The sequence below is a fragment of the Lissotriton helveticus genome, chromosome 12 (genome assembly GCF_964261635.1).
Source record: "Lissotriton helveticus chromosome 12, aLisHel1.1, whole genome shotgun sequence".
Classification (NCBI taxonomy): Eukaryota; Metazoa; Chordata; class Amphibia; order Caudata; family Salamandridae; genus Lissotriton; species Lissotriton helveticus.
The window spans coordinates 115,012,486-115,037,872 of record NC_136073.1 but is presented as its reverse complement, the minus strand read 5'-3'; the positions used below and the strand labels follow the sequence as shown (position 1 = coordinate 115,037,872).

Below are 25,387 nucleotides of genomic sequence, written 5' to 3'. Positions count from 1 at the left end.
TGTTGGGGATGTTTGAAGTTCACAACAATGCAGTCACCGCTTCCCATTTTTTTCGATGGGCCCACCCAGTTCACCCTCCTAACTGCCACTATCTGGTCAGAATATGCAATTGGAAAGACAGTTTTTATTAAGCCATGACACTGTTTTATTTTTAAGTGAGGCATGAGACTCGTCATAAATAGGGTGAGGCAGGATGTGTACCGCAAGGTGGAACATTAGTTAAAACTACCACAAATGGCGCACAGTCAGGTGGTAGGTTAAGATAGCGTTTACTCCTGTGCGACCTGCTATCTGTTCCCTGTCTTGAAACAGGGTTAGACTGAATCTGTGGATCCACTGTTACTTGGGTGGCTAGTGTGGTTACTTTTGTTGGTACCCTACTCGCATTGGTAGGTACTGCCATCGCATTAGTGGAATTCTGCTGAGTTATCCCCCGCACCATCCCTGCCTGTCTGCCTTCCCCAGAGTTATCCCCTATTCCGGTAACTGCAGCCTGGTACGAAGATACCAGACCACCAAGCCTGGACACCTCAGCTGTTAAGGTGTCTATCTTAGTGGTTAAGGGTCTGATAGCCTCCTCTACCTTAGATTCCAAGTTAGACTCAAGGTTTTTTATAAGGGCAACCAGTTGTGCAATATTAGCATTTAAATTATTCTCCTTATTTCCAGTGAACACAAAGGGGTTATTAGGTGGGACATTAATAATAGCAGAATCTACAGCAGTAGTTTTTTTCTTCTGTTTCCCACCCCCTTTTGTCTTTGTTCTCCTACAGTTACGTACCGGACTTATAGCTGGCGGAACTTCCTCCAAATCCTCACTAAATGAATCTTGTTGTTCTAAATGGACCTCAGCCCTTACCACAGTCGGGGTAGCCGGTTTTTCTCTAGCAGCAGCGATGACGCTGGCCTCTCCTTCAGCGACCATCGCTATCAGAGGCGGCGTCTCAACCAGTGCTGTAGCTGGGGGCCCTTTCCCTAGAGATGCCCGACATTCACTGTTGATCTGACTGACTTTTTTTACCATGTAATTATCAATAGTACTATGGCCCATAGCAGTTTTATCATTTTTAGCTTTAGACATCCTAGATAGACACAATACGTGTTTAAGTTGCAATGCGGCTATACACAAATGTTAAAAAGAAATAAAGTCCCAATTTTTATTACTTTTAAAATAAGGGGTTAGTTCGCGAAGACCAAGGTCTCTGGCCCAGCCCAGTCTCTGAGGGCCTCTGAGGGCCACAGAGGGCCACAGAGGGCCACAGAGGGCCCGCCCTATGCCCGGGCTTGGCCCGGCGCCCGCCGTTGTCCCGCGACGCGGAGGTATCGTCCTGTTCAAATAGCGCCTCCGGGCGCGCTGTGGCCGGAAGTGGCCTCAAAGCTCCCTGGGAGCTGTAGTCTCGAGCCGCGAGGTGGAGTACGGCAGCGGCGAGACCACAGCGTCAGGAGCCCAGGAGCAACTCGAAAGCGTCCGCCTTGCAGGTAAGAGACCCTCCAACTGGTCTCTGTTCGTTTTTCCCCCCCAAAGGTGGGCTACACTGAGGTGGATAGGATTTTTCATAAGTAGCCATCTTTGTGATGGCATACTTAGGCATTCTGAGACTGGGTTATGCCCACTTCCCATAGGAATTAGTTATATAGGGTGCATAGTGTTCCCATTGGATACTACCAGACACTACCCTAATGCCCCTAAATTAGGTATTTAAGGGAGTCTCTGGCACCAGAGAAGCAGCTCGTGACAACCTAAGAAGAGAGAGGACACTGAAGGTCCAGAAATGCAGAGAGGAGAGAAGAAGCAGCTGACCTGGTAGCAACTTTTGCCGGGTTGTCTGCATCCCTCATCAAAATCTGCAACAAAGTGGACTAGAACTGCAGCTTTTGACTCCAGAAGCTTGGGAGGACTGCCTGCCTTTGATAAAGAATCAAGATCTTCCGTGAACAAAGGACCTGCTCTCCTGCACCCTGCAGGAATTCTGAAGCACTGACGGAGGCTTCCAAAACTGTCAAAAAGTGGCACTTTAAACAATCAATGCATCAGTCGCCTCTGCTATATATTTATATACCATGTACAATCTGAAAAAAAAATGTGGATACACTTTTGATCTTATACCTTTTTATGCATTCTGTAGCACACTATCATGTACTGTAGGCAATACAAGTATAAAAATATGATTTGATTGTTCACAGTGCTTTCTGCCAGATTGGGACCTTGTAGCACTAAACAAAAACAAAGTCACTATTCAACCCCTGCACAAACCAGGATTCAGTTCTGTGGCGCAGAACATGGACCAATAGAGGTTCTATAATGCACAATAGAACATTTCCCACGGATTAACATAACTTGTATTTAATTTTCATGTAAGCTGTGTTGTATTTTATATGGAGTAGCCGGAAGGTGAGAGACCGAAAAAAGTTACTGATTTTTTTTTTTTTTTAACCTTGCCCACTCACCCCATCCCCTTGCACGCAGCATCACAATTCCCATTTAAAAAAATGTAATCACTTGGACCACTGCCCGGGCCACTATGCAGCAGGTGTCCGAGCAGCTCCTGTCCACAGGGTTTCCTCTTGTGCACTCTTCACTGGACTTGGCCTTGCCAGAGGAGCACTGGGGCTGATGGGAGCATCCATCCCTACTCATACAAGATGGCTGCGACCTGCGAGAGGCAGACAGCAGGGGTTTCCCAGTGATAGAAGAAGAGGCCGAAATGCAACTGACCGGTCCCTCATCACACGAGGCGAGTCCTCACTGGACTCCTCCGACATGACCACTATATAGCCGCTAATGGGTAAGATGAACTCGGGTCTGGCATGTATGATGGTAGCTTTATTCCAGGTCATAGGACACTGTTTCCGCTCCTGGGCATCCACGTCACAACCTAATGTGTTCTGGGAGTTGTAGTCATGCGTTGCTTCCACTGAACTAATTGGGTGGATCCAAGTGCGGACAATGATTGAAATAGGGTCCCCTGAGGATTTAGAGGTGCTGCAGGCCTGGCAGCTACAACGCTGACACAGATTGGGCTCCACCCCCCCCCCATTCCCGCCAAGGAGCGGCTTACTGATGCCTACTTTTCAAGAGTTTATGGCTGACTGTCTCTTAATATTAAACACCCCGTCAGCCTGCCAAGGCCAGGCTTACTGGCTTTGCCAATGCTTGTTCACATGGTATTCTGCTACTTGTAGTTCTGCATTTATTATAGGAAAACCGATAAAATGGAATGCAAGGGAAGAAATAAGAAGGGCTGACCTTCGCACACCTGCGCTCTCTTGTGTTGTAAGAAGTATCAGACCTATTTGCTTGAAGGTAATAATTGTCATTTTTCCCCCCCCAAAAAATAGAAAGTGTGTTTTAAGACGACAGCATCATTGTGGAGTCCTTTTAGCGCCCAGGGCTGTAATGCAGCGCCTGCTAATCTGGACACAGTGTGTGATCCTGGGCGCTGTATTACCGAACCCTGGTGAGAACCTCATGAACCAGGAGTGTTCCCGGTTCATCAGTTCTTCACCAGGGGTCGGTAATAAGGCCTAGGGGTAGTGGCACACCGGCCACACCCACGCCGAGGAGCATTGACACACCCACGTCGAGGAGCATTGGCACACCCACGTCGAGGAGCATTGGCACACCCACGTCGAGGAGCATTGGCACACCCACGCCTGGGAGCATTGGCACACCCACGCCTGGGAGCATTGGCACACCCACGCCTGGGAGCATTGGCACACCCACGCCTGGGAGCATTGGCACACCCACGCCTGGGAGCATTGGCACACCCACGCCTGGGAGCATTGGCACACCCACGCCTGGGAGCATTGGCACACCCACGCCAAGAATTACCGCCCCATCTCGCTCCTCCCGTTTCCCGCCAAAGTCATCGAGAAGACCGTCAACAAACAGATGACCACCTTCCTCGAGACGAATGGATCCCTCGACCCCTCACAGTCGAGCTTCCGAGCCAATCACAGCACCGATACCGCCCTCCTCGCCGCCACCGACGACATCCGAGCCCTGATGGACAACGGAGAAACAGCGGCCCTCATCCTCCTAGACCTCTCCGCAGCATTCGACACTGTCTGCCAACGCACCCTAGTGCAACGCCTCAGGAACGTCGGAATCCAGGAGAAGGCACTGGAATGGATCATCTCCTTCCTCGCTGGAAGAACACAGAGAGTCCGCCTACCACCGTACAAGTCAGAGGCCTCCGAAGTCATCTGCGGCGTCCCCCAAGGATCCTCGCTGAGCCCCACCCTCTTCAACGTCTACATGAGCCCCCTCGCGGCCATCGCACGCCAACACAACCTCAGCATAATCTCCTACGCCGACGCCACCCAGCTGATCCTCTCCCTGACCAACGACCCCGCCGCCGCCAGAGCCAACCTGCACGAAGGGATGAAAGAAGTAGCCGAGTGGATGACGACCAGCCGCCTGAAACTGAACTCTGACAAGACGGAGGTCCTCATCCTGGGCTCTTCACCCTCCGCCTGGGACGACTCCTGGTGGCCTCCCGCCCTGGGCACCGCACCCAAACCGACAGACCATGCACGCAACCTGGGCTTCATCCTGGACTCCTCCCTCTCCATGACCAGACAAGTCAACAACGTCTCCTCGGCTTGCTTCAACATCCTACGCATGCTACGGAAGATCTTCTGGTGGATCCCCACCGAGACCAGGAAGACCGTCACCCAGGCCCTCGTCACCAGCCGACTGGACTACGGCAACGCCCTCTACGCCGGTACCACCGCCAAGCTCCAGAAGAGACTCCAGCGGATCCAGAACGCCTCAGCCAGACTCATCCTCGACATCCCACGAACCAGCCACATCTCCGGACACCTGAGAGACCTTCACTGGCTCCCCGTCAACAAAAGAATCACCTTCCGCCTCCTCACCCACGCACACAAAGCCCTACACGACCAAGGCCCGAGCTACCTCAACAACCGGATCAACTTCTACGCTCCCAAACGCCACCTCCGATCAGCCAACCACGCCCTCGCCGCCGTCCCCCGCATCCGAAGAGCGACTACAGGAGGAAGGTCCTTCTCCTACCTGGCCGCCAAGACCTGGAACTCCCTCCCGTCCGACCTGCGCCTGACCCGAGACCACCTCTCCTTCAGGAAGAAGCTGAAGACCTGGCTGTTCGAGCAGTAGCGGCACCCCCCCTCCCCCAGCGCCTTGAGACCCTACGGGTATGTAGCGCGCTATATAAATGTCATTGATTGATTGATTGATTGGCACACCCATTGTTATACATTTCCACCTATTCCTGGTCCCCGTTTCTGAAAAACATTGCACAGTGTTACTTCCTGGCTAAACGCGCGCGTGACATTGTTCCCATAAAATGTGTAAACTGAATTTGTCCGGCACCGGCACCTGCGTTACCAGCTGAAGCGGATTACTTCCCATCTCGTAACAAAGCCCAAAGAAGAAAGTTAGTCCAAATGTCCCGTGATAGGCGCGGGAAGTCTAACTCCTCACTTTTATTTACGGTATTTGTAATCCGTGCTAGAAATGAAAGTGCAGGTACTCACCCCAAACCAACCCCCCCTCCCCCCACTATCTGTTTGCTGTTGATTCGTTCTGTCAATGTGCACTCCCACATTAAAAGTATTCGCCCCGGCAAAGAAGTGGAAGCACTGCCTCTTTATACTTTTTTTTTTTTTAAAGTGCAGGTACTCAGCAACGGAGTACGCGACCATTTAAAGCTCTGCTTGTGATTGATACAAAATTATTTGTAATCGCAGATACCACTTTTCTGCTTCCTGCAAAGCGTCACTTAGTGTGTCACGCAAGAGGAAGCGAGATATCATGGTTAGGCACAACAGACATGTTACAGACATGTAGACTGACAGACCGACAGTTGGATGCGCGTGCACCAACTTACTGAGATGTGACTGACTGAGCCCCAACCTTATGCTTTGAGAAGGACCGAAGTGCTGCACTTCCCCCTGGTGGAGGCGGATGAAGTGTGCCCCGCCGCTGCGGAGTCAAGACAGGTCTGGGCCACACTTTGGGGTCACTGCCTGGCGTCTTAATCAGCGCAAAAGCAGCGGCGTGTGTGTCGCCCCCGATTGTGGTGAATGGCTGCTGGTCACGGGGTCTTTAAAGGAAAAGAACGGCTTCTGTGTGTGGAGTGAGTGTAGCAGCATTCGTGGACCTCTCTGAACTTAGAACACAATCAATAATACACAACACACTTAAAATGAGAAAATAGTGCAACCACGCAGTACAAACCTACAACAAAACATTGAAATAACGATGCACAAAAACACAACAGCACACCAAAAACAACTCTCCTCTCCCTGTTCCCCCCAGTAGCGCTGCTACTTACACGTCAGTAGCAGCAGAGATAGCACTCAAGCTGGAGAGACTGCGCCGAAACTCGTCGACAGCACCGGGTCTCCAGGGGCCGCCGCCGCTGCCTTCTCTGTGGTTGTTGTCTAGGGGGAGGCCCTCTCAGCCTCCTGCTTTTTAAAGCAGCCGCGACCCTTCCCCGGCACCACCTGCTGCGCATCGTCTTATGATGGAGCCCTGGCGCTTTCTGCCAGAGCCAGAGGCCCTGGTGTGTTGACACACCCGGCCCCAGCTCTGTGCGTGGTGAGAGGATGTGGCCCATTGGCTTAAGCTGCCGACTCTGGTGCTGAAACCAGGGTTCGAGCCTCGAGGTCGCGTCCACATTCTGTGATTCGGGGCAAATCACTTAATCTCCCCCTCCCTGAATGTGTAATGTCAATACAGGGTCGAGATCGCGCTATATAAAATATGCACAAAACACAGTACTCGAGCCGGCAATTGGTTTCAGAGTTAATGCACCTGTGTGTGCGGTCCGCAGCTCGGTCACCGCGAGGATACTGTACGTCCTCATCATTAAAGGCCGCTTAGTTTTGGCCAAAGTCAGTGGCACACGGTCACCCCTGTCAGAAATAGGTGGAAAGAAGGAAAATCTTTTTTTCTTTCTATAACAGTGTTGCTTTTTAAGGCATTCCAATTGAAGCAGTGAGGAGGGAGGGCCAAGCCTTTTGAGCCTGTTCCTGAAGCACTTTATCGCACATGGGAGGAGAGGTGGGTGTGGCCAGAGATTCTGGCTTTGGATCTGTGAAATCAGGCTCGAGTCTCGGCGTGCGCTCAACATCCTGTGATTCTGGGCAAATCAGGTAAATTAAAAGCACACACATTGGTACAGCCAATATGTCTGCCCTTTGGGTCATTAAGCGTTTAGCCATGCAGCAGGTTATCCTGGGTGCTGTGCCACCAGCGATTGAAGAGCTATACAAATACTGCACACTGGGGTATGCACTCTGATTCAGGAATACATGCTCGCCTCAGGAAATATTTATGGACACGTTCCAAGGCTTTTTAACGCACAGACAGAAAGACAGGTGCCTTGATGCAAGTCAAAGCACTATCACCTTCTGTGTGCGGCCATCTTGAAGCTGCTTTCTTGATAAATGTTACAACAACGGAGCATGTACTAATACAGCATAGAAAAAAGCAACACGAGGAACCAGATGCTAAAAGTGCGTCAAACTGGAACAATGAGTGACTGAGGAGTGAAGAAGTTAGAGCAATGGACAAACTGACAACGCAGTACTTTTCCCTTTCAAAGATTCCCAAAGTAGTTTGCATGGGAGGAGGAGGAGGTGGGGGGGAGGGGTCCGCACTGGGTAGCACTTCATTTGGTTATCTTTTTTTTACTTTTTATTTTCCCTTGTCGTTTGTCAACTTCCCACATCTGCTCTACCTGCACCGGCCATCACTGGGCAGAAAACTCGGGGACCTCCCTGGGTGGCAAAAGTTCTAGCTACTCCACTGGGTACGACACAGACTCAACTTCAGCTGTGGTGTAGTGGAACCGGCAGTTAGAGACCCCTCCGCGATCTGGGTGGATGGTGCAGTGATGTCATCTGAGACATAACCTCTGGTGCTCTTTGTGTGCAGGCTGGGTTGAGGGGTGAGAGTGGGCAGTCAAGTAATGCCTCACAGTCCCTGGGGAACTGCCGTAAATGTACTTTGAAATCAGAGTTCTGAGAGGTGGAGGACGTCAGGAAAGGGCAGCAGGCATCCAACTGCTATGCAGCTGTGGCAGATAGCACCCCAAGCTCCAGAGTAGGCTGAGGAGAGTGCCCTATCAGCACCCACAGGCATTCTTCTAATTTACCTCTGCAACCTGTTCTCTAGAGCTGCGAAACATGCACTCTCAGAGTGTTTCAGACAAAAAAAGGAGCGAAGCAGAAGGCAGGTAGAGTCATACGAATGAGAGGCAGCAATGAGAGTGGGGGACGGAAGTGCATGGGCAACAGGACGCAATATTGGGTGGTGAGACAGCTACACTGTATGCAGCGGTGTACAGTAGCAAGGTGCGAGAGAGCGACTCATTGCAGAAGGTAGGAAGAGAGATAGCTGGAACAGTACTTTCATGGAGTGCTCCATGAGAAAGGAAACAAGAAGGAGGAGGCAGAAACATGGAAGCAACACTAAGAAGGGCAGAGGAATGCTAAGACAACATGGGTGGCATAAGCAATACAGGGGGTGGGGGGCTGGAGTACCCAGCATCTCCAGCGTAGCGAGTTTTGAAAAGAGAATGGGAGAGCTCATTGTGAGGGGCATGCCAAGGGAGCGGTAAACATTGCCTCATTCGCATATCACCTGGTTGAAGCACCGTTGTTAAAATGCTGTAATCTGCGTGAAACACATTCTGTTTCTAATCAAATACAGTGTGTGGGCGAGTTTTAAATATAAATATTTTTATGCTTGTAATACTATGCGATTCACAACTTTGGAGCATAAAAAGGAATCACTTTCAAACAGCACACCCGTTACCTTGTCAATAAAAAGAAAGGTTGTTTACACGTTACCAACAAGCAGTGGAGTAGTGTGGCTCACTGGTTAGAGGCGGCAGGCCTGAGAGCAGAAGTCGGCCCGGGACCAGGGTTCAATTCCCGACCCTGTGGACCTTGGTCAGCGGACTCGATAATTCTCGCTTCGGTGCTTACTCTAATCAGGGGTCCCACTCGGCAACTCTGGGCATTAGCTTGCCTAATCTCCACAACGGCCCCACCAATTCCGGGGACGCCTGGCTCCACCTTGTAAGGGACCAGGACGGGTTCCCCAGAGTTATACAGCGCCTGTGCGCTTTACAAGTATACTACATTTACTTGGCATAACCCATTCACTACCTTCATAATAAAAGGAAGTTTGTTTACCTGATACCAAAACGCAATCACTTTGCTCTTGGATTTAAAGTAAAAAATACAATCATTTACAAATATGCACACACACATGCTGCAGGCAACGACGAAAGAAAGAAATAATTCCCCAAAAAGAACACGTACACTAAAGCGTAAAGATTCCAGTAATTGGACGGTGCTCCATGGGAGGAAATATAACACAAAAAGGAGGGGTAGATAGAAAGTTTTATCCACTAGCAAGTCCACATTTTTAAAGGACAATTGAATTAACGAATGAAAAGGCAGTGGGCAGGCTGTAAACCCACAAAGTGACTACAACATTTATCCACTAGCAAGTCCACATTTTTAAAGGACAATTGAATTAACGAATGAAAAGGCAGTGGGCAGGCTGACAACATGTCTGGAAGAGACAGCACAAGCACTGGCTATGATGGACCTAAAATAGCTCTATACTATAAATCATTTTTTTAAATAAAAAAAGTCCTCTAGTTATATGGGGCAAGTCTACTGCATCTCAGCTGCGGCCCGTGCAGGTTAGAGCGGTGGGGACGGGTTGGTGGGGGATTTGAAAGACGACCTTGAAGGAAAATTAAATAAATATTTTATCTTCCTTCCTCTTCGTCTGTCGGAATCCCCCCACGTGGCCCCACCACCCTACCGCTCTTACCCTCATGGCCGCGGCTGCTGCAGCCTAAACAAACCGAAGTGCCTGCCTGCAGTATTTCTTCTACTTGCCTGGCCTCCTCCTGGAAAGGTCAAGTCACCATGTACTCAATTTTCCCCCTATTGCTCTATGTGCATCTCACAATGGAGGATAATGCTCTAACAATGGATGCAATCTCCAATTCTGAGGTTCACAAACATCACATATACGCTAGTTAATGCAACTTCAATTTTCCTCAAAGATGTGTTTTGCCTATGTGGCTCCTGGCACTTTTACTCAGTTATCACACTAACACTTTCTTCTCCTTTTATTTTTGTTAAGTTACTTGGAGCACAAGTTTTCTTGCAAATAAATATGAAACAGTGAAATCAGGCTGTTTCTGCCATATGCATCTGTATGTTTTTGTTAAATCACTTGGAGCTATTAGTATGTATCTTCTTTTCTATAAACATCCTCTGATGTGCCAAAATGGCCTTGTTAGTTTACTTGTTTTTTGTTGTCTTTACCTAGGCTGCAAAGCACAATAGGGAATTGCCTTGTTGCCACTCTCGTCTTGAGTTGCCAACAGAAACGTTTATAAGAGTAAGCTCCTATGTCATCATTTGACATATGTTCTATATACAGGAGCCTGGGCAACATTTATGAACGCTTTGAAAGTTATCCTGAACGCGTCATCACACATCAAGTTTTGACGATAACTGTTGTTCTTAGGTATTCCTCCAAGTTACATTGCTCTTATTGGGTCTTGGCTAAGGCTTTACACGATAAATGTCGCTTAATGAATGAGCAAGTGGTCAGTACCTTGGTGATTGGGCTTGTCATTTTGATCAAACAAATTTCTTATTTTTTCCATCACTTGGGCCTCTCCTCTATGCATCCACCTCAGTGTTGCTTTTACTGAGTCACACCAGAGTACTTTTTTAGTTGCTCTGGTCTCTTTCACAATGTATTTCCCTTTTGTTTGTCCTTCCCATTTCCTCCTTCTTCACTACTAGAAATGTTTTAAAATTATATAGTTAGCTTTCTTCATTTCTTCTGTAATATATGACATTAAACTGAAATGAGGTTTACTATTTTGTTAAACAGCCTTAAAAAAGTAGTCTCACGACGAAAAACCTGTTGGCTTTCTTGTTTTCTGTCTCTACGGGTCAACATTGAAGAAGACTTAAGAATAAAATAATTTTGGTACACGCACTATTGGATTTGTATTAGTATTGTTTATGGAACTGTCGCCTCACTGGAGTCACTTATGTAACTTGATTGGGTTGTGCTCGGTCAACCCAAACATTTTTTTCATACTGTTTGTATGTGGGCATCTTAAATACTTAATAACATTGTGGATTGCACAGTGTTTGACATTGAGCACGCTGGAGAATATACTCTTTAGTTCCTAAACTTTGGGGCAAAACATTCACTGAGGTGCTGGCTGTAGTGTACCACTGCCATCAAGTGTTCATATATATATATATATATATTCACTGAAAAAACCATAGGTTTCACACCAGTTATAGTTAGCTGAACATTTTACTCATACAAAACCATTGAAAACCCACGTTATAGTTAGTTGGACTCACTATAACTCGCGCGCCCGAAATCCACTGCTGATGATGTCACATAATACATCATTCATGACATGGTCAGTGACATCACTGATGACATCACTGATGACATCTCAAATGACATCACTGATGACATCACTGATGACATCATCCAGTGAATGTGTGTTCCTGTAAAGTTAAAATACGTTTTACATATTGAAGAATGAGTGTATGCATGAGTGTCTGCATGAAGGATTTAGTAGGTGCGTAACTGACTGTATGAGTAAATGATTAAATGTGTCTTACTGAATGCATAGGTTAGTGACTAATCTGTCTTAATGTGTGCATCATTATGTCTGTTGTTGTGTAAGCTGCTGCGTGTGTTGATTAGTAGCTATATGACTGGCTATATGGGTTATTGATTGGTTGCCCAAGTATTTGTATGTGAGGGTGAGTGTGTGTGGGAGTGGCTGGGAAGTGTGTGACTCTGTGCATAGATGTGTAAGCAGTTGATTCACTTGGTGTTTGGGTTCAAGAGTACATGTGGAAACAGCTGTATGTGCGGTTGACTGTGTGCATGGGTGTGTTGGTGAGTGAATGGATTTCTCAGTGCTACATGTCCAAGTAAGTACATATGTAAAAAACAGTGCATGTGACAGTTGGCATATATCAATGACTATACATGAGAGCCTGTGATTGCGTAAGTGACTGTATGGATCAATGTGTACTTGTATCAGTGATTGCAAAAGAGAGTAAGTATGTGTTAGTATATGTTTGAATAAGTAAGGTTATGTGTGTATAACTGTGTAGATGAGGACATGGGAGTGTGATTGATTCTTTTCATTACTGAGTAGATTAGAGAGTAACTCCATGGATGAGTGGCACTGTGTGAATGTCTGTATAGGTGTATGAGTGCATATGATAGCGTTGTATTGATGAGTGACAGTATGTATGAGTGATTGTATGGGTGAATGAGTGGATGTGTGTGTAGACTTATGAATCAGTGAGTGTGTATGTAGTAAGTGCTATGTTTCAGGAATGGTAGTCTGTATTGAACACTGGATGTATAAACGGTTAGATTAGAGTGTGAGGAGGTGCATCGTGTTATCACATGGATGATGTCATCAGTGATGTCATCAGTGATGTCATTTGAGATGCCATCAGTGATGTCATCAGTGATGTCACTGACCATGTCATGAATGATGTAATATGTGACATCATCAACAGTGGATTGCAGGCGCGCGAGTTATAGTGAGTCCAACTAACTATAATGTGGGAATTTCAATGGTTTTGTATGAGTAAAATGTTCAGCTAACTATAATTGGTGTGAAACCTATGGTTTTTTCAGTGAATTTCAAAGGTTTTTTAAATGCTAATTCCTAACTATAACGATTGTGAAACCTATGGTTTTTTCAGTGAATTTCATAGTTTTTTTAAAAGTTAATTCCTTTGTATATCGACTTTGTTACCTACAATTTTTTTTATTAGCTGTTTTTTATAACTATTAATTATAATTATATTAAAAAAAAAAATAATTTGTTCACTGTATTTTTCTTTTTTTTAAATAATTTTTTCCTGGTGCGCTCAGGGTGCGCGCACCGGTAAGCTTACCCGTATCATTTTGACATGGAGCGCTCAGGGTGCTTAGAGTGCAGCTAGAGCGCTATTTCTGCATTCGTAAAAAAAATATGTATGAAAACTAAATAATAATGCAAGACATTCAGTACCATACTTATAAAAGCAGTATTTTTGATTTTCCGAATGAAAATGATTTTGCATTTCCGTAAAGCTACCAAAACGTCACTCAGGCGCGCCGCGTAAGCGCCCCCGGAAGCGCTCCGGTGCGCGCAGCGTAAGCGTGTCAAGTCATGTGACCTTAAAATAACTCTTTTCATTGGTTGATAACAGTTTTTTTACAACTAATGAAAACCCCACCCTTTTCCTTCCCTTCTTCTTTCACTTTGGTGAGAGCAAGACCTCTTTTTATCTGTGCTAACAATTTGTGGATAGAATGGCTGCCAGAGCATCCAGCAGCAGTGAGGAGTCAGATGGTTTCATTGATGAAGAGCCTCCTCAGCCGAAGGTGAAAGAACATTTTATCTGGACATTTTTTTCTTTACCTGAGGGACATAACAAAGTAAATGCACCAAAAGTTAAATGCAAAATCTGCCAAACTGTACTTTCCCGAGGAGACCCCAGAAAGAAGTACAGTTTTGGTAATTCAACCATGATTCGTCACGTCCAGAGGAGGCACCCCCAGAACTATGCCCGGGAGAGTGTCAGGGCTCTGGCACGAGAGGCTCCAAGGGATGGTGCTTCTACTTCAACTGGAGGGGGCGACCAGAACAGCTGATCCCAAATATTCAGCCTGTTTTTAATGAAGCCACAATCAAATGCAAACATTGTGAACAAAGTATTTTGAACATTGTTTGAGTAATAGAGAACCACAGCTGCCGTCCCCAGCCCTAATTTTGATTATTTTTTTTGCTCCTGTTGAGCAGTTTGCCATTCCCTGTTTTTGTTTTTGTTGAAAAAAAACGAAAAAAGAAGAAAAAAAAAGTTCTTTTAAGAACTACCTCCAATTCTCAAAAAAGAGCTGTATTCTTAAAAAAATAAAAAAGAGTAACTGAAGTGGAGTGCAATTAGAGAGGAGAGGAAAATGAGTGAGAAAGCAAAGAAAGGAACGAGAGGGGAAGGGAAGTGAAGTAGGGGGACTGAAAGAAGGTGAGTGTGGGGAAGGAGAGTGAGGAGAAGGAGAGTGAACATGGGGAATGAGGATAAGTGAAGAAAATGTAGTAAAGGAACTGGGGTGTGGAAGGGTAAGAAAAGAGCAGTGATGTTTAGGAAAGAGTGGAGATACAGCCTGGATAAAGACAAGTGAGTGTGAGACAAGGTGAGTAAGGAAGTGAAGAGACAGAGAAAGTGAAAGAAAAAGTGAGAGTAGAAGACTAAGGGCCTCATTTATGAGGCCATGCGTCACTTTTACGCCGCCGGTGCGTCACTTTTTGTGACGCACCAGTGGTGTAAAAAATGCACCTTGTTGAGTCATATTTACAAAGTGATGCATCCAGGTAGATGCGTCACTTTGTAAACCCCTGCGCCACATTATACCTGCACCAGGTATAATGTATGCAAAGGGGGCGTATTGACGCAAGGAAGGGTCGTAGAAGTGATGCAGTGAAATCTATGAGATTTCACTGCGTCACTTTTAGAATGCCGTTGCGTCAAAATCTTGCGCCTGCCTCATAGCAGGCGTAAGACTGACACAGGCCCTTTCACATGGGGCTTGCCCCATGTGAAAGGATGCATTGCTGGAGTTGCGTCACTTTTGTGACACACTCCAGCAATACGTCACTTTTGCGCTTACAGATACGTCAGAAATACTGATGTATCTGTAATTCCTTGCAACATGATGCGTAATACATTAAATATGACGCATCAGGAATGTCGCAAGAAGAGCGCACTGAGAAGTGATGCATCGCTGCTTTCACGCAGCGATGCGTCATTGCTCATAAATGAGGCCCTGAGTGAGAGAGGAAAGAAACATAAGTAAGGGAGTGTGGCTGTGTTATATGGAGTGAGTGTGATAGAAGAGGAGTGACAGACTAAGGGGTCAGAGAGAATGAGGCTAACAGAGAGAGAATGAGGTAAGAGGAGTGTAGAAGTAAGAGGACAGAGGGAGTAAGAGAAGGAATTAGTGAAGTGGAGTAAGGACAGTAAGGGAAGGGAAAACAGTGAAAGAGCAAAGGATGGGAAGAGAGAGGAAGAAAAGAATAATGGCATAGATTCTTTCTCATTTCAGACCCATATTCTTGTACCTAACCGATTAAAATTGTTCCCACAAAAATTCAAAACCAAACTGCACATTTTAATTGGTTGTACATTTCAAAACTTTGAAACTCACATAACATTCACCCATCCCCCATTGCTCATTCACCAAGTAACCATGGTAACCCCCTCTTAAACCAGCACACAGTTCACAAGTTCATCATACTATGTTGCAAAAAAATCCATCAAGGCTGTTTGACCTCTCAATCTACTAGCTAATGAAATGCAATGTTTCTTTAAATGACTTTTTCTCAACCATTTAAATGGCTTCTTACAAAAAAAAGCATGCAGCCTAATTTTCAGTGGAGATTTTTAAGAAAGCACCAATCATTTCTGGTTTTTCAACTGCACTGATTCCCAACCACTTTTTTTCATAATCAAACTGCCATTTCATTTCCACAATTCACCTGACTAGAAGCACATCTACCTTGAACATGCAAAAAGTCTGGTTTGTGGGTCATAGCTATGTCCACTGGAGTCAAAAATACGCAGCCAACAGAGGTATTTACAACCTTGATTTCCAAAATGTGGACATTGTATGGATTGGACAGAGAGGATTGAGAGGTCACCAATTGATACCATTGGTAAAATCCTTTATGCATTTACCACACCCTGACCTTATAATTGTGCACTGTGGTGGAAATGACTTATGCACTTTGACTGGGGTAGGTCTGGAAATGCTTTTAAAAGACATCTTTGGGCAATTGATGTCACTTTTTCCAAAAACTGCCTTGGTATTTTTTAATATATGCCAAAGGCAAAAATGGAACTGGTCCAACCAATTTTGTCCACAGATTGAAAAAGCAAGGAAACATGTAAATAAATATTTTTCTGCTTTCCTCAGAGAATATGGTATGGGTTCCATTTACCACAACAACTTGCGTTACAACATGCAAGGCATGTATAGGAGAGATGGTGTGCATTTTACAGATGAGGGGAATAGAGTTTTCCTCTTGAATAAAAGACTCTGCATTGGTACCTACTTGTAGGTACAAAAAACACCCACATAACACAACAGCTTTTTTCAGAGCTAACTTACCTCTAAACAGTCTACATTATTTTTTTACTCTATTTTTTTACACTGTTTTTCCCCGTGGTGCGCTCAGGGTGCGCGTACCGGAGAGCGTACCAGAGAGCGTACCAGAGAGCGCACCCAGCGCTTACCCCGAAATAAAAAAAAAATAATAATTTTTCCCCTTCAGGGTCCTTCTAGGCCCCCCTCAGAAAACCTAGGGGGTCAGGGGGTGTCTACTCTGCCCCCTTTTAATTATATCCCCCTTTCTTTTTCACCTCTTGTGTCTCGATTCTACCAAGACACAAGATGGCGGACTCTCCAGACTGTTTAGAATGTTGACAGACACCCGACAGCCAATCAGCTTTCTGCTCGCGCACTCCCGTAGCGCGCCGGGTGCGCTCCCCGGTTCGCGTACCGGTGAGCGCTCGGAGCACGCCTATAGATATATATGTGTTTTTGAAGTAAATTTAAAAAAAAAACACTGGAGCAATTTCCACCAAATATACCAAAGGCACATCTGCGTACCAGTCCGAACACTTTTGCCAAGTTTGGCGTAATTCCATTCAGCGGTTCGGGCTGTAGACTTGTCAGACCGTCCTATGGAAATTAACATGGGGAAAACACGTTTTGGGACCCCCCTTTTTTCTCAGCCCCCACTTGATGAATCCCCCCGAAACTTCCAGGGAAGGAGCGGAGCTGGCCAAAAGTTTGGAAAATTACACACAAATTCCTCAACCGGCGCCCGAGTTATTCCCAATAGAATGTTGCGGATTTCCTATGGGAGCCAATCCTAACTATAACTAGCTACTGGCGACCGCCAGTAGGTAATATATATATATATGTATATATATATATATATATGTATATATATATTCAAAATGTAGAACTCCTGTAAACTCCGGATGGCGAAGAAGGAGAGACGGACCACTTCAGATAATCAGCCAAGATGCTTTATTCGACCATGTTATTCCAGTAGGATGACGTATTTTGGGCTCGAAAGCCCTTGTTCACATGTGGACCGTAGATCTACTGATTCTTTTTAGGTCTCGCCCTGACCCAGCGCATGCGCTGTTCTGGCGAGACATTTAGGGAGGGCTCAAAAAATGCTACCATGGCCAGCCTAGAGCTACAGTGCATGTGCACGGGCGTGCGCTTAGAAGCAGAGGCGCCAAATGGCAAACCTCGTCATGCTCATTAAGTGCCGGTGATCACTTTCACTTTCACCTGCGATCACTTCAGCAGAGCCCCTTTGCTGTTCTCGTTCAAAGAGCATGAAACATCAATGAACAAATTGTTGTGTTAATGCTTTGCTGCACCCGCCCGTTTGACTTGCAATGTGCTTTCTCTTTCCACAAACTCGATGTTTGTGTTCCTTTATTTTGAGATGTTTTTAGTATTACTGTCACACACACAACCACAACCACACACACAACCACACACACAACCATGCGCACAACCACACAACTACACACACACAACCACACACAACCACACATACAACCAGACACACACAACCACAGACACAACCACAGACACAACCACACACACAGCCACACCAGTGGCATAACGAACCTTGAGGGGGCCCCCTGCAGGGTACGTGAAGGGGCCCCCTTCAGACTCAATCTAGAGCTCCCCAGCAGAAGTGCGGTGCTGACGGGACCCCCTGGAGGGTGTGGACCCCCCACACTGCGGGGGCTGCAGGGGCCTGTGTTACGCCCCTGACCCACACACACACACACACAACAACCGGACAATAACACACACACCCACACACACAATCACACACACACACACAACCCGACACTCAACCACAGCTACATACACAACCACACACACAGCCACACACACACATACACAACAACCACACACTCACACACAACAACCACACAACCACACACACAACCACACACACACATAACCACAACCACACACACAACCATAACCACACACACAACCACACACACAACCACACACACACATAACCACAACCACACACACAACCATAACCACACACACAACCACACACACAACCACACACACAACCACACACACACAACCACACACAACCACACACACAACCACAACTACTCAAACAACCACACACTCAACCACACCCATAAACACACACAACCACACACACAACCACACATACACACACAACCACAAACAACCATAACCACACACAACCACACACACAACCACACCCACATACAACAACACCCAACCACACGCAACCACAACTCACAACCACACAACCAACCACACCCACAAAAACACACAAACACACAACCACACACACAGCCACACACAACCACACACACACAACCACACAGAAACAAAACCACCGACACACAACCACACACAAGCACAAACACAACCACAAACATAGCCACACAACCACACACACAACCACAAACACGGACCACTTCAGATAATCAGGCAAGATGCTTTATTCGACCATGTTATTCCAGTAGGATGACGTGTTTTGGGCTCGAAAGCCCTTGTTCACATGTGGACCGTAGATCTACTGATTCTTTTTAGGTCTCGCCCTGACCCAGCGCATGCGCTGCTCTGGCGAGACATTTAGGGAGGGCTCAAAAAATGCTACCATGACCAGCCTAGAGCTACAGTGCATGTGCACGGGCGTGCGCTTAGAAGCAGAGGCGCCAAATGGCAAACCTCGTCATGCTCATTAAGTGCCGGTGATCACTTTCACTTTCACCTGCGATCACTTCAGCAGAGCCCCTTTGCTGTTCTCGTTCAAAGAACATGAAACATCAATGAACAAATTGTTGTGTTAATGCTTTGCTGCACCCGCCCGTTTGACTTGCAATGTGCTTTCTCTTTCCACAAACTCGATGTTTGTGTTCCTTTATTTTGAGATGTTTTTAGTATTACTGTCACACACACAACCACAACCACACACACAACCACACACACAACCATGCGCACAACCACACAACTACACACATACAACCACACACAACCACACATACAACCAGACACACACAACCACAGACACAACCACAGACACAACCACACACACAGCCACACCAGTGGCATAACGAACCTTGAGGGGGCCCCCTGCAGGGTACGTGAAGGGGCCCCCTTCAGACTCAATCTAGAGCTCCCCAGCAGAAGTGCGGTGCTGACGGGACCCCCTGGAGGGTGTGGACCCCCCACACTGCGGGGGCTGCAGGGGCCTGTGTTACGCCCCTGAGCCACACACACACACACACAACAACCGGACAATAACACACACACCCACACACGCAATCACACACACACACACACAACCACACACACACAACCCGACACTCAACCACAGCTACATACACAACCACACACACAGCCACACACACACACACACAACAACCACACACTCACACACAACAACCACACAACCACACACACAACCACACACACACATAACCACAACCACACACACAACCATAACCACACACACAACCACACACACAACCACACACACACACCACACACACACAACCACACACAACCACACACACAACCACAACTACTCAAACAACCACACATGCAACCACACACACAACCGCACACCATCACACACAAATACAACCACACACAGAACCACACACACAACCACACACCCATAAACACACACAACCACACACACAACCACACATACACACACAACCACAAACAACCATAACCACACACAACCACACACACAACCACACCCACATACAACAACACCCAACCACACGCAACCACAACTCACAACCACACAACCAACCACACCCACAAAAACACACAACCACACACACATAACCGCACACACAGCCACACACAACCACACACACACAACCACACAGAAACAAAACCACTGACACACAACCACACACAAGCACAAACACAACCACACACATAACCACACAACCACACACACAACCACAAACATAACCACACACACAACCACACACACACAACCACAACCATAACCACACACACAACCACAACCACACACACAACTACACACACACACACAACCACACAGAACACAACGACAAACACAACCATAACCACACACACACAACCACACACACAACCACACACACAACCACACACAACCACACACACAACCCCGCACACACAACCACACACACAACCACACACAACCACTCACCCAATTCAATTCAATAACTTTATGTGGTTATTATGCAGAAAAAATAACCATACAAGTACAATTAATATATCACAATTTCAGAATTAAAAAAAATATAGAAACAATCATGGTACATTATAAATTAACTGATTAAAATTTCATACATAAATTGATTTCCGTGATCTAAAAACATTCTTTACATACACAGAAACAGATGCAACAGTTAAAATATTATCTAGTTTTTACATGGCTAAAAAGGCAGGACGACATTGCCTGAGTTCCATACTCTTCAATAATGGTACAATCCATCTTGTCCTAGGAATAGTGTAACATTTACAAAATACCAAGATATGCATGCCCGATTGGCTGGACAAATCATCGCATTGACATTTAAAAATAGTCTTGCCCAGTCATTCATCTTGGGGAACCTTAGGAATCTAAATAAAATATTTAGCCTAAACCGCGATAAAAGAAAGCTTTCCAAATCACTCATGTGCAGCTTAACATACGGTTGAATATTAAAAGTGGTCATTGTTAAATGGTGAGCCACCACAGAAATCTTTGTCATCTCTGTATTCCTTCTATATTCTCCCAGAAACGTCATGCAAAGATTTTTAAGTTCCTTCCTGTAGACCTGGCACATAAATAAGGGATCACTATAATATTCTTGGTGGCCTATTTGTGTAAGAAACGTCTTTACCTAATATAACCATCTTATCTTGCTAACATTATCAAGACCCATCGCGTCCTTCAAAACCAGACGGTTAAAACCACATTCCTCAGTAGTCCATACCTTGTGCCACAAAAGAACCGGTTGTAACTTCATAACATCTTCTAAATATGGTTGTCCAAGTTCAGCATGGCAAATGTACGTGAAGACACTATCCGGGACTGCTAAAAGATACCTCATGAAGCCGTTTTCTGCCACCTGTAGCAATTTTACATTTACATAGCCCCATATTCCAGCACCATAAGTTGCAATTGCTACACACGTTGCTCTATAGACGCATAAAAGTTCCCCAATCGGTCATCTGCCCATTTTTCTACTAAAATTAGTCACGGCCATTAAGGATTTACAGAACAGCAACCTTCTTGATTTTATCGCGTTAATCCATGATCCGGACTGATCAAACAGTATTCCTAAATAAGGAATAGTGGGGGTAAAATCCAGTGGTTTCGAGTTAATGTACATTACTTTTTTCTTTTGATCTGCACCAATACCACAGTTCATACAGAACGTTTTTGTACAATTGATTCTCAAATCCAAATTTGTCATGAATTGTGAGAATGATGTAACCATCCTTTGCATGGCCACGGGTGTCCGGGCGATCATGACCGCGTCATCCATGTATAGAAGTGCAGGAACAGATTACCTGCTATCCTAGGCATGTCCCTGCACTCCTGTAACAGTGTTCTTTCTAGGTCATTAATATATATTGTGAACAAGAAGGGGCAAGAACGCATCCTTGCCGCACTCCTCTTGCAATACTAAACGGCCTAGTACACTCCCTGTTCTTGGCAAATCTAACTTTACCCCTTGCCCCCGAATAAAGCTCCCTAAGAAAAATAATTATATTTTCCTCTGTTCCTAATTTTTCCAGGATCAACCATAATTTGCTGTGGGTAACGCAATCAAAGGCTGATGTTAAGTCGACAAAGGTTAAAAATGTACAGCCTCCCTTGGCTTTACTATATTTTTCTAAAAGAATGTATAAATTAAGGTCCTGGTCAACGGTGGCAAGGCCCTTCCTAAATCCATATTGAAGATCACTAATTATCGAGTGTTCTTCAGTCCATGATTGTAATCTATTTAAAATCACACGAACGATAATCTTTTTTTTTTAAACATTTATTATACAGTTCAATAAAATTACAAGCACGGGCCAACAACCGCAGGGGCCGGCCGCAAAACAAGAATAAGACCCACTATAGTATCAAATGACACAGTTCTTCAGCCGACAACCCTGAGGTCCGGCAGCGAATCAGGATAAACATTGTATTGAACTCACAACACGTTAAAGGATAAGACGAAGGTTTCATTTTATGTTTAACCCCCCCGACCGAAAAGCAGGAAAAAAGAAACAGACATATCTGGTGCCATACATTCAAACACTATGATAAAGTGAGCAGGTACAAAAATAGAATTATCATAGATCAATTTAATGGGAACGACCAAGACGCCTGCGCTAGCAAGCACAAAACAGGATGTACGACAAAGCAATCTATAGCCCGCACACAGACCCCGCCCACCCATTGACGCCAGGATAGAAAAAGAAGTACGGTTACCAGATACTGGAAGACATACGAAATCAGGATAATACCCCAACGTTATGAAAGGAGAGCGAAAGGAAAGCGTGATATAAAGAAACCATAAAAACTAAACTAACTAACAAAACTATACACCCATCCCCCCACCCTGCACCCCTGCATGTGGCTTTCGCCTAACCCCAACTAGCAGCATGCCTGTAGCCCCGAATAACTAAACTACAAAAAGTAAAAGAAGAATGGAGGAGGAGAATGTCATACAAACTCCCGGTCACCTTTCCCCCCCGCCTGAAACGAACAACCCCTGTCCTAAGACCACAGAGTACTCAAAAATATTATAGACAGAGCCAGACAGGGGAGACGTTGAACACCGCCAACCTTCCGCAAGCATTACGTTAGCGAATCCCTTGTCCTCTAAAGCCCCAAAATCAGACCCAGACCAACAGTCTCATCCTTGACCCCTCCGATCATTCATGCGGACTCCGTCCGGTAACACCATCACCGCCCCAGGAGAGTCAAAGTTCGTAGGAAGTTCAATTAAGATTAATATGAGACCAGTCGAACACATTGAGTCTCTGCCAGCATCCGCCACCGGGAAGATCTCCCTCACCGACATGCAGTTAAGATATCCTGTCCTCCGTAGATGTAAACGAACCACAAGGGCGGGAAGGGACGGTAGTGACTTTTGTTTTTTGCAATTCCTAGTCTCAAGGAGTGAAGAACCAGGTAGCTCCACAATGATCGGCTGCGATGGTGAATGCAGCGATACCCCCAGAGAAACAATTCCACAAGTATTCTGCAAACAGGTCAATGGCGTCAAAACTTTATTGCGCACGGGGTCTCCATCCTCCTTCACTACGGGTATCGTGGGATAATCAGTTCGTTGAAAGTCATGCAATAGAACAGAGCCCAGACTCGGTCGCCCAGTTTGGCTGTCACCAGCGATCATTTTATGGACAATGGTCTCCAGATGCAATTGAAGTGCCCCGATGGCGGCCATTACAGTCTTCAAAGATGGCTCACAGTTCGTCCGATCCGCCTCCACTCGCTCGGTTCCAAGCATGGGCGGGTTCCTCAGAGAGCCGGGCCTCTCCAGGAGAAGAGGCAAGAGCGAAGCGGACGGCAACGGAGGGTGCATTGTCGGTCAGCAGTACGCCACCGCGAGCGAGGGCCCAGGCCCAGCAGACCCGGGAGGTGGCGACCAGGTCGCCGGGGACGGGGACTCCCCCCCCCCACAGCCACAGACAAATCCTATCACCACTCCTTCAGTATAAAACAGACCAGACGCTCGCCACCAAAAACAGGCCACTGCAAGAGACCGGACCCTGTCTGAATCCCACAGCCGATGTTATTCAACTGCAACCCGGCTGGGCAAGTACACGAGGCACCGGCTCAGAAGCTGGGTTAGGCCGAGATCTTAAACACGACACAACTCCGTCAATCTGGGCAATAAAATTCTCCAGACTGCTGTATTTTCTCTAAGGGTATTCGTTTCTACCCATAAGCTTGTTTTAATATGTTGTCGACAAAGGTTGAAAATGTACAGCCTCCCTTGGCTTTACTATATTTTTCTAAAAGAATGTGTTGAAGCTGAAATGATAAAGGTAAATAAGAACACAAACACAATTCGCTCTCCGCACTAAGTATGGGCCAAAAATCTGCTAAGCTCGCGAAATTTGCAGATTTTTGGCAATTTCGCGATCCGCAAATCTCGCGAAATTGCCGAAAATGCACAAATTCGCGAGCGGGGGATTTTTTTTGGGGGGGAGACAACTCTTCTGGCACTATACATTTCCCCAACAAGGTTGCACCTACTGATTAGCCAGTAGAAAGTACTCCAGTTAAAAAGAGGTATTAAAACGATGGGCGTCTTCTTGGATAAATATGAAGGGCAGGGTTCATTCTGGCACGATGCTCCTGTAACAAGTTTTTCTCTGACCCTGACCTGACCCTAAACAGGTCAGGCAGGGTCAGAGAGATGGCACCGGCAAGCTGCTAGAAGTTGCAAGTTGCAACTATTCTCTGACCCTGTACTGACCCTAAACAGGTCAACCAGTGTCAGAGAATAGTTACAAGTTGCAAAAGCACGTTCCAGAGTTGAAGGTCAAATTCAGTTTCACATTCATCAGCCAAAAAACAATTGTGAGCTTTGAGGCTGGGCAGGTGTGCTTTCTCCCCAAATCTGTCGAAAATTAGCTGTGATGATGAATAAAGGCCTGTGCATCCTTGACATTCACGAGCGCAATCCCGTGCAGTTCCGGTGTCCAGGAGCTTCTTTTTCCTCAACTGCTGCTCTGATCGGTCTTTGACCTTTTTAACACACAAGAGGCATGTGAACTCACATGCCTCTTGTGTGTTAAAAATGTCAAAGACCGATCAGAGCAGCAGTAGCGGAAAAAGAAGCTCCTGGACACCGGAACTGCACAGGGATTGCGCTCGTGAAAGTAAAGGATGCAAAGTGCATCCTTCACTTTCACGGGTGCAATCCCTGTGCAGTTCCTGTGTCCAGGAGCTTATTTCTCCTCGTCTGCTGCTCTGATTGGTTTCTGACCTTTTTAACACACAAGAGGCAGCATAGAAGAAGCCCGCCCGTTTGGCCCCGCCCACACACTAGCAGGGTGCACCGTCTTCCTGCCATTTACCCACTATGATGGACAGCTCACTCCAGGGACCCCGGCGCCCTTCGACACGATGGCATAGTAACACACACATGGTCACTGGAGACAATAACAGCACTTTACGCTGCTGTAGTGTCG

At 46.2% G+C, this 25,387-nt stretch overlaps 1 protein-coding gene across 4 annotated transcripts in view; it reads right to left on the bottom strand.

Annotated features, from left to right (window-relative positions):
• LOC144798642 (transmembrane protein 272-like) overlaps positions 1–25,387 on the bottom strand; it is a 1,182,125-nt gene that overhangs the window by 230,011 nt on the left and 926,727 nt on the right. For 2 of the 4 annotated variants that reach the window (XM_078669608.1, XM_078669612.1), the window contains exon 1: positions 6,321–6,425. The gene's annotated coding sequence lies outside the window, so the exon portion shown is untranslated. Of the gene's footprint in view, positions 1–6,320; positions 6,426–25,387 lie in introns of those variants that run through there. The other 2 variants (XM_078669607.1, XM_078669614.1) reach the window with 2 other exon arrangements.